Genomic DNA, 6,040 nt, shown 5'->3' on the forward strand with positions numbered 1-6,040 from the left:
GAACTGAATAAAGCTATTCATTAAAACAAAAGACCACACATACTTAGTAACATCCCGATATGTAAGCCATACTTGGATGATTCACCTTTCAGACTTCTTATTCGGCTGCTTTTAATTTTAAAAGTCAGCTGCTTTTAATTCATCTGCTAGAGAAACTGTTCACAGACGGTGCTAGTAGGAAAAGTGCCTGAGTATGTGAGCTTCTGAAGTCTGGGCTGTCCTTGCATCTTCATGGCTACATATGTCTCCTCTGTTTCCTTGTAAATCAAATAAATAGCTTCTTTTAATTCAAATACAGTAGGAATTTATTTGAAGAAGCTGTAATTATTCATCCCTTTAAAAATGAGCCTTTTAGAGTATTAGCAATGGAGCTCAGTCAGTTAAGATATCTGGGTTAGGCAATGGATAGTCTTTCTGGCTATCTGGCTGTTCTGAAACTCTGGCTTTAGCTCTGGTTGCCAAGTGGCAGGACTTTGTGACATCACAGTGAACATTCAGCCACTATGACCTGGCTTTTGTATACTGTGCTGTTGCCAAGCATGGACCAAGGCAGCAGGAGACAATGGAAAGTCTTCAAAAGGTCCGAAAGGGAACTGAGTGTTGCTCCTGTGATATCCAGGGAATTGTCTGACGATGTAGTGCTATTTATGATAATAAGCAGATCTAGATTAAGATCCAGACAGGGCCAAACTAGAGAGTGGGTGATCTATGATCAGGTATCTAATTGGTTATTTTTTTTAAAGGTAAAATGGAGCTTCAGGGGGCTGTGGCATTGAAGGAAGGGGTTAACACTTTCTCTGAAGACCCTATTTCCTATCTGAATCAAATACATCCTGGAGTTTCTGTTTGCCCCCTAGGGCAAAATGGACAGAGTTTAGTGGGAACGCTGTGGAAATACTTTTGTCTTCCTAGGGGAAAATGCACTTTGTAAAAAAAACACAGCCCAGGGTAAGTAGAGGCTGTACATAGGAAATTGATAGCAGGAGGACTGGGTTTAGCACTTTAAATGTTAAATCCTCTACTATTCTTAATGGGGGTGGAGAATGAAGAGGTGGAGCCAACTGACTTCCATTAACACCAGTTAGAAATCATGATGTGTTGTACATGTGTAAAAAAAGATATTCTAGAAAGCAAATTTACATACAATACAGTGGTACCTTGGGTTAATAACTTAATTCTTTCCGGAGGTCCATTCTTAACCTGAAACTGTTCTTAACCTGAAGTATCACTTTAGCTAATGGGGCCTCCCACTGCTGCCACGCAGCCAGCGTGTGATTTCTGTTCTTATCCTGAAGCAAAGTTCTTAACCCGAGGTATTATTTCTGGGTTAGCGGAGTCTGTAACCTGAAGTGTATGTAAGCTGAGGCATCTGTAACTCGAGGTACCAGTGTAATACAAACTAAATAAAATAAAGTTAATTAATGGTATCTGTCCAACGACCTCTGTGATGCTCCCAACACATAACTTCAAAGTGCATACACATACTTCAAAACTAACCAAAGTTGCAGAAAAGGTTTTCTCAGCCTCGGAAAATGCAATGCAATTCTGAGGCATTAATGTTTAAGTCACACCATCTTTCATCAGCGAATCATTTGCTACTACACAAGTAAGGGTTAGACCGGTGCAGGTGAATATGCAAAGCTGATTTGCAGTAGCTTAACTAGATGGATTTACCTAGACATTAAGATCCTTTGCCTGTCAAATAAGAGCAGGCTAGATAGTAAATGATCCCACAGCAAGCACTTGTACACATCTGTCTTCTTATTGCAGAAGAGATGTGGATGGCCCTTCCTGGAGCTCTTCCTTCAACTGCAGATTCACTGATGTCTCAAAAGCTGTTCCTCGGTAACTGGTCTAATATTAGATAGGCTTATCAGGCTGCTTGGTGCTCTAGTTTGAGAATGTTCTGAAATGTATCAAATTAGCATGTGCCACATCTAAGATTATATGAAATCAAGAATTACACCAGGGCTGGTCACATCTTGACAGATAACATATAGCAAAAATGCTATCTATTTGACTGGTTAAATGTAGCAAACCTTCAGAATGATATGATTATAGGTTCTAAAACTGAGAAAGGAAATTAAACGAATCCTCATACTTTTATGGATCACAGTTTTAAGCTAGCTGTGATATTTAAGGTATCTGCCTCCTAACTTTTAACATTTAAATTTGACTCTTGATCATGCCAACTCTTTCAAAGAATGGATGAATGAATGAATGAATGAATGAGTGAGTGAATGTTCATAGCCCAGGCTTTTCTCCCCATTCTCTGCTGAGGGTACAGAAAAGTGGCCTTTACATTACCTTTCATAAACTGTGTGTGAAAGGGAGGCTTTGTCCAGAACTATCATGGAGAGGTGCAGGCTGCCTCTAAAAGCCTTTGGTAACTGCTCCTACCAGTCATTTGCCTCTATCAGGTTGTAAATAATTTTTATAGAATGCCAGTGTCACTTGGTGATAGGAGATGTTATTGTAACATCCCGGGTCTTTAAGTCCTTTGGCAATATATTGCATGTTTAAACATAAGAAATTTCTTCCATGAATGGCCCTGCAATTCCATTCATTTTTAGTATCATGGGCAAGACTGCAGACATGACTCATACATTTGCGACTCTAAACAAAGGTCAGTATATTAAGCCAGCAGTGGTTTAATGTCAAAACCAGCTCTGTCTTAATAGCTTTGCTTTTGCTCTCTGATGGTGTTTTAAGTGATGCCAAGCCATTTCCAGAGGATTAAGATATGGAGGCTTGATGAAAGGAAATGTGAAGTGTTAACATACAGTGCAGGGAGCATTTGCTCCTGAAAATCCATTTTAATTATCTGCAGGCAATAATGACACAGTTCGTGACATTAGTGTGAGTTCCTTAGCCTTTGCCTGCCCTCTTTACTGCAGCTAGCAAGATACTTTCTGTGTAAGAGACTTAACCTAGTTCTGCACCAGTTGTCCCTCAAAAAAAATTTAAAAAATGGGGGGGATATCAAACTGGACTTAAGGAGGGTTGAGAAATAGTCCTATGGCTGCAATCACACTCCTCTACACCATTTGACCCCTTCATGGATCACTGCCTTGTCATGGTGAAGGGGCTTGAAGAACTCCAAGAAGTTATGAGTTATGCCATGCAGGGCCACCCAAGATGGACAGGTCATAGCCAAGAGTTTAGACTAAATGTGATCCACCTGGAGAAGGAACTGGCAAGCCACTCCAGTATTTTGCCAAGAAAACTCCATGGACATAAAAAAGGAGAAGCTTTGAGAAGAAAGTCAGAGTCTCCAAGGCATGCTGTGGTTCAAGGGGTCACAGAGAGCCAAACCCGATTAAGACGACTAAACAACAACAAGACCATTTGAGCGTATTCAACGTCAGGCATTCTGTTCCAAGCAGCCACAAGCACCTCTTAAATAGGAGCAGAAGAACCACTGGACCTGATCCAGAATTCTTCAGGTCCAGAACTGAACAATCCCATGTTCACTCCCTTCCCAATCTGATAAATACGTATCTCAGATAAAACAGTCATTCTTTCCTTCTTCACAGCCAGATGGGAGTGGGATATGGTACCTTTCTTGGCTGGAAAATGACACTTTGTGAAACTAGTTGAGGAAGTGTCCTCAACAGCACAATGCTTACAACTGATGTAATGCTGTCAATGTACAATTCAACGTGCTGGTTTTGACCTATAAAGCCTTAAACAGCTCAGGACCGCAATACCTCAAGGGCCGCCTCTTTCCATATGAACCTACCTGGACCCTGAGATCATTTTCTGAGGCCCTCCTTTGTGTGCCACCTGCTTGAGAGGTCCAGAGGGTAGCAACATGAAAACGGGCCTTCTCTGCAGTGGCTTCCGAACTATGCAATGCTCTCCCCAGGGAAGTTCACCGGGTGTCTTCATTATACACCTTTAGGCACTAGGCAAAAAGGTTCCATTTTAACCAGGCCTTTGGTTGACCTGATCAACATCCCATACCCATTTAAAATGTGGCTCTTTGGGGGGGGGTATTATTGCGTTATTGTTTTTATTTTTATTTTCTATACCGTAATCTTTTTATGTGAACTGCCCTGAGACCTCTGGGTATAGGGTGGTATATAAATTCAATAAATAATAATAATACATTGAGTTTTACAAGATCACAAAGGCAAAAGAAAGTCTTTGCTTCAGTCTAAATTCAGACAGTGAGAAGGAGGGAAGGAATAGCAGAAGCAAGGATACAAAAGAGTGTGTGTGTGTGTGTGTGTGTGTGTGTGTGTGTGTGTGGTTACATGTGTTCAGGCATTGATTTGGTCTGGGCTGAGGGGTTCAATCACCAAAACGATGCAAGTCTCAGTCTGACTATGAAGGCAATTGTTGGTGCTCAAGTTGGGTTTTCTAGTTTACACTTCATAGAGCTAAAATTCTGAGGATTCTTTGGGATGGGGAAATGTGCTTTAAATGTATGGTGTTCATGCAGCCCACAAGAAAGGAGATTCTGACTAAACATGGGGGGGAACTTTCTGACGGTTAGAGCTGTGTGACAGTGGAACAGGCCCCCATAGAAGGTGATGGACTTTCCTTCATTGGAGGTGTTTAAACAGAGGTTGGATATGTCAGGAGCTTGGCCTACACTTGAGTAGGACCCTGGCAGAGACACATGCTGGACTGGCATGTTCCCTCCCTCCTGGTCGATCGTTTGGGAGCTTCAAAAGCTTTCTTCAGCCCGAACATCACAGCGACCGATGCCAACAGACATTGGCACATTTAGGGATCCACAGAATTTGCACAACTTGCATAACAGACCTCAGCAACTCAGCATTTTGGCTAATCAACTTTATTTACATATGAACACACACGGAGCACTGCAACATGGCTCCCTCTCTCTCTCTAGCATCAGACAGCAAAGAGAAAGAACAAAGAACAATAGTCCCACTTCAGGGAACACAGTAGCACAAACATCCTGTCTCCGTCACTTCCCACTCTGTGGAGTCAAAACATATACCGTCATGTGATAGACAAAAATCCCATGACTGCAATCATGGAGCAGGAATTCTAACAGGATGGCCATCTGCCAATCTTTAGCTGTGATTCCTGCACCGTAGGAGATTATACTAGATGACTCTTCAGGTCCATTCCAACTCTATGATTTTGTGGTTCCAGAGGTATCAATCCAATGTTTGGGGAGGTGCTTTTGTCTCACTTCTAGCTGGTTTGTCTCACATAGCTGGTTGTAGCTATGTTTGCTGAGAGAGGGGGGGGCATGCATGCCATTCATCAATAATAACAGCATCAGCGGAAGCTGTTATTTACTGTGTGTTATTTTTCAGCTGCTTGGTGGTTTTCACCCTGGACAATTTACACATTCTTCAAGAAGTTTAAGATAATTTAGGCTTTCATCCTTTCATAGTTGAAAGCCAGTAGGGTGTGGTGATTGACTGCTGGACCAGAAGAGACACAAGTTCAGTTCTCCCTCTCCAACATGGAGCTCACTGGCTGGCCATGAGTCAGTTGTCTACCCTTCAGCCTAACCTACCTCACAGGATTCTTTTGATAATAAAAATATGTAGAGGGGCCATACATACCACCCTAAACTCCTTGGAGGAAGGGAAGGCTTTTTTAAAAATGCAATAATAAAGGCTAAGCTTTTATTGTTTTAGGATGAAGACAACATCAGCAATATGATAAGGACTGTTTAGACCTAGGCAAGTAAGGAATTTTGCAATAGTACAAATTTGATAAAAATACCATTTTTGCTGGGCTGGGAAGGGAATAGCCAGCTGATATCAGCATTCTTTCTTTACACAGTTGGCTTTGTATTAAATTAGCCTGTCATTTCCCACAAGCCAATATTTAAAATATATCAGATGATAAATTGCGATATTAATACTAATTAGTGCTAGTAATTTAAATGAATTTCCAAGAAGGCATTGTGGTTCCACACACTGTTAATTGCTGAAGATACTCCAGACAGAAAAAGCCTCAGGGTGACATATGGACTTGGAATAGCAAGGACTAACCTCACACATTGCTATTGGAGGAGATCAAATGACTTACCTTGGCAAAAGAGGGC

General features: G+C 41.5%; 1 long non-coding RNA gene across 2 annotated transcripts; it reads left to right on the top strand.

The window, feature by feature from the left end:
- The first annotated feature begins 543 nt into the window (after positions 1-543).
- On the top strand, positions 544-5,672 carry LOC310846023. 2 transcript variants are annotated; one of them, XR_014565092.1, is made up of 3 exons: positions 544-716; positions 1,771-1,845; positions 5,628-5,672. It is a non-coding gene; the product is annotated as an uncharacterized lncRNA (long non-coding RNA). The 2 variants fall into 2 exon arrangements; XR_014565093.1 differs by lacking the exon at positions 5,628-5,672 and having other exon boundaries at positions 1,771-1,963.
- The last annotated feature ends 368 nt before the right edge of the window (positions 5,673-6,040 follow it).

This window comes from Podarcis gaigeae (assembly GCF_964106915.1).
Source record: "Podarcis gaigeae genome assembly, chromosome: 5".
NCBI classification, from domain to species: Eukaryota; Metazoa; Chordata; class Lepidosauria; order Squamata; family Lacertidae; genus Podarcis; species Podarcis gaigeae.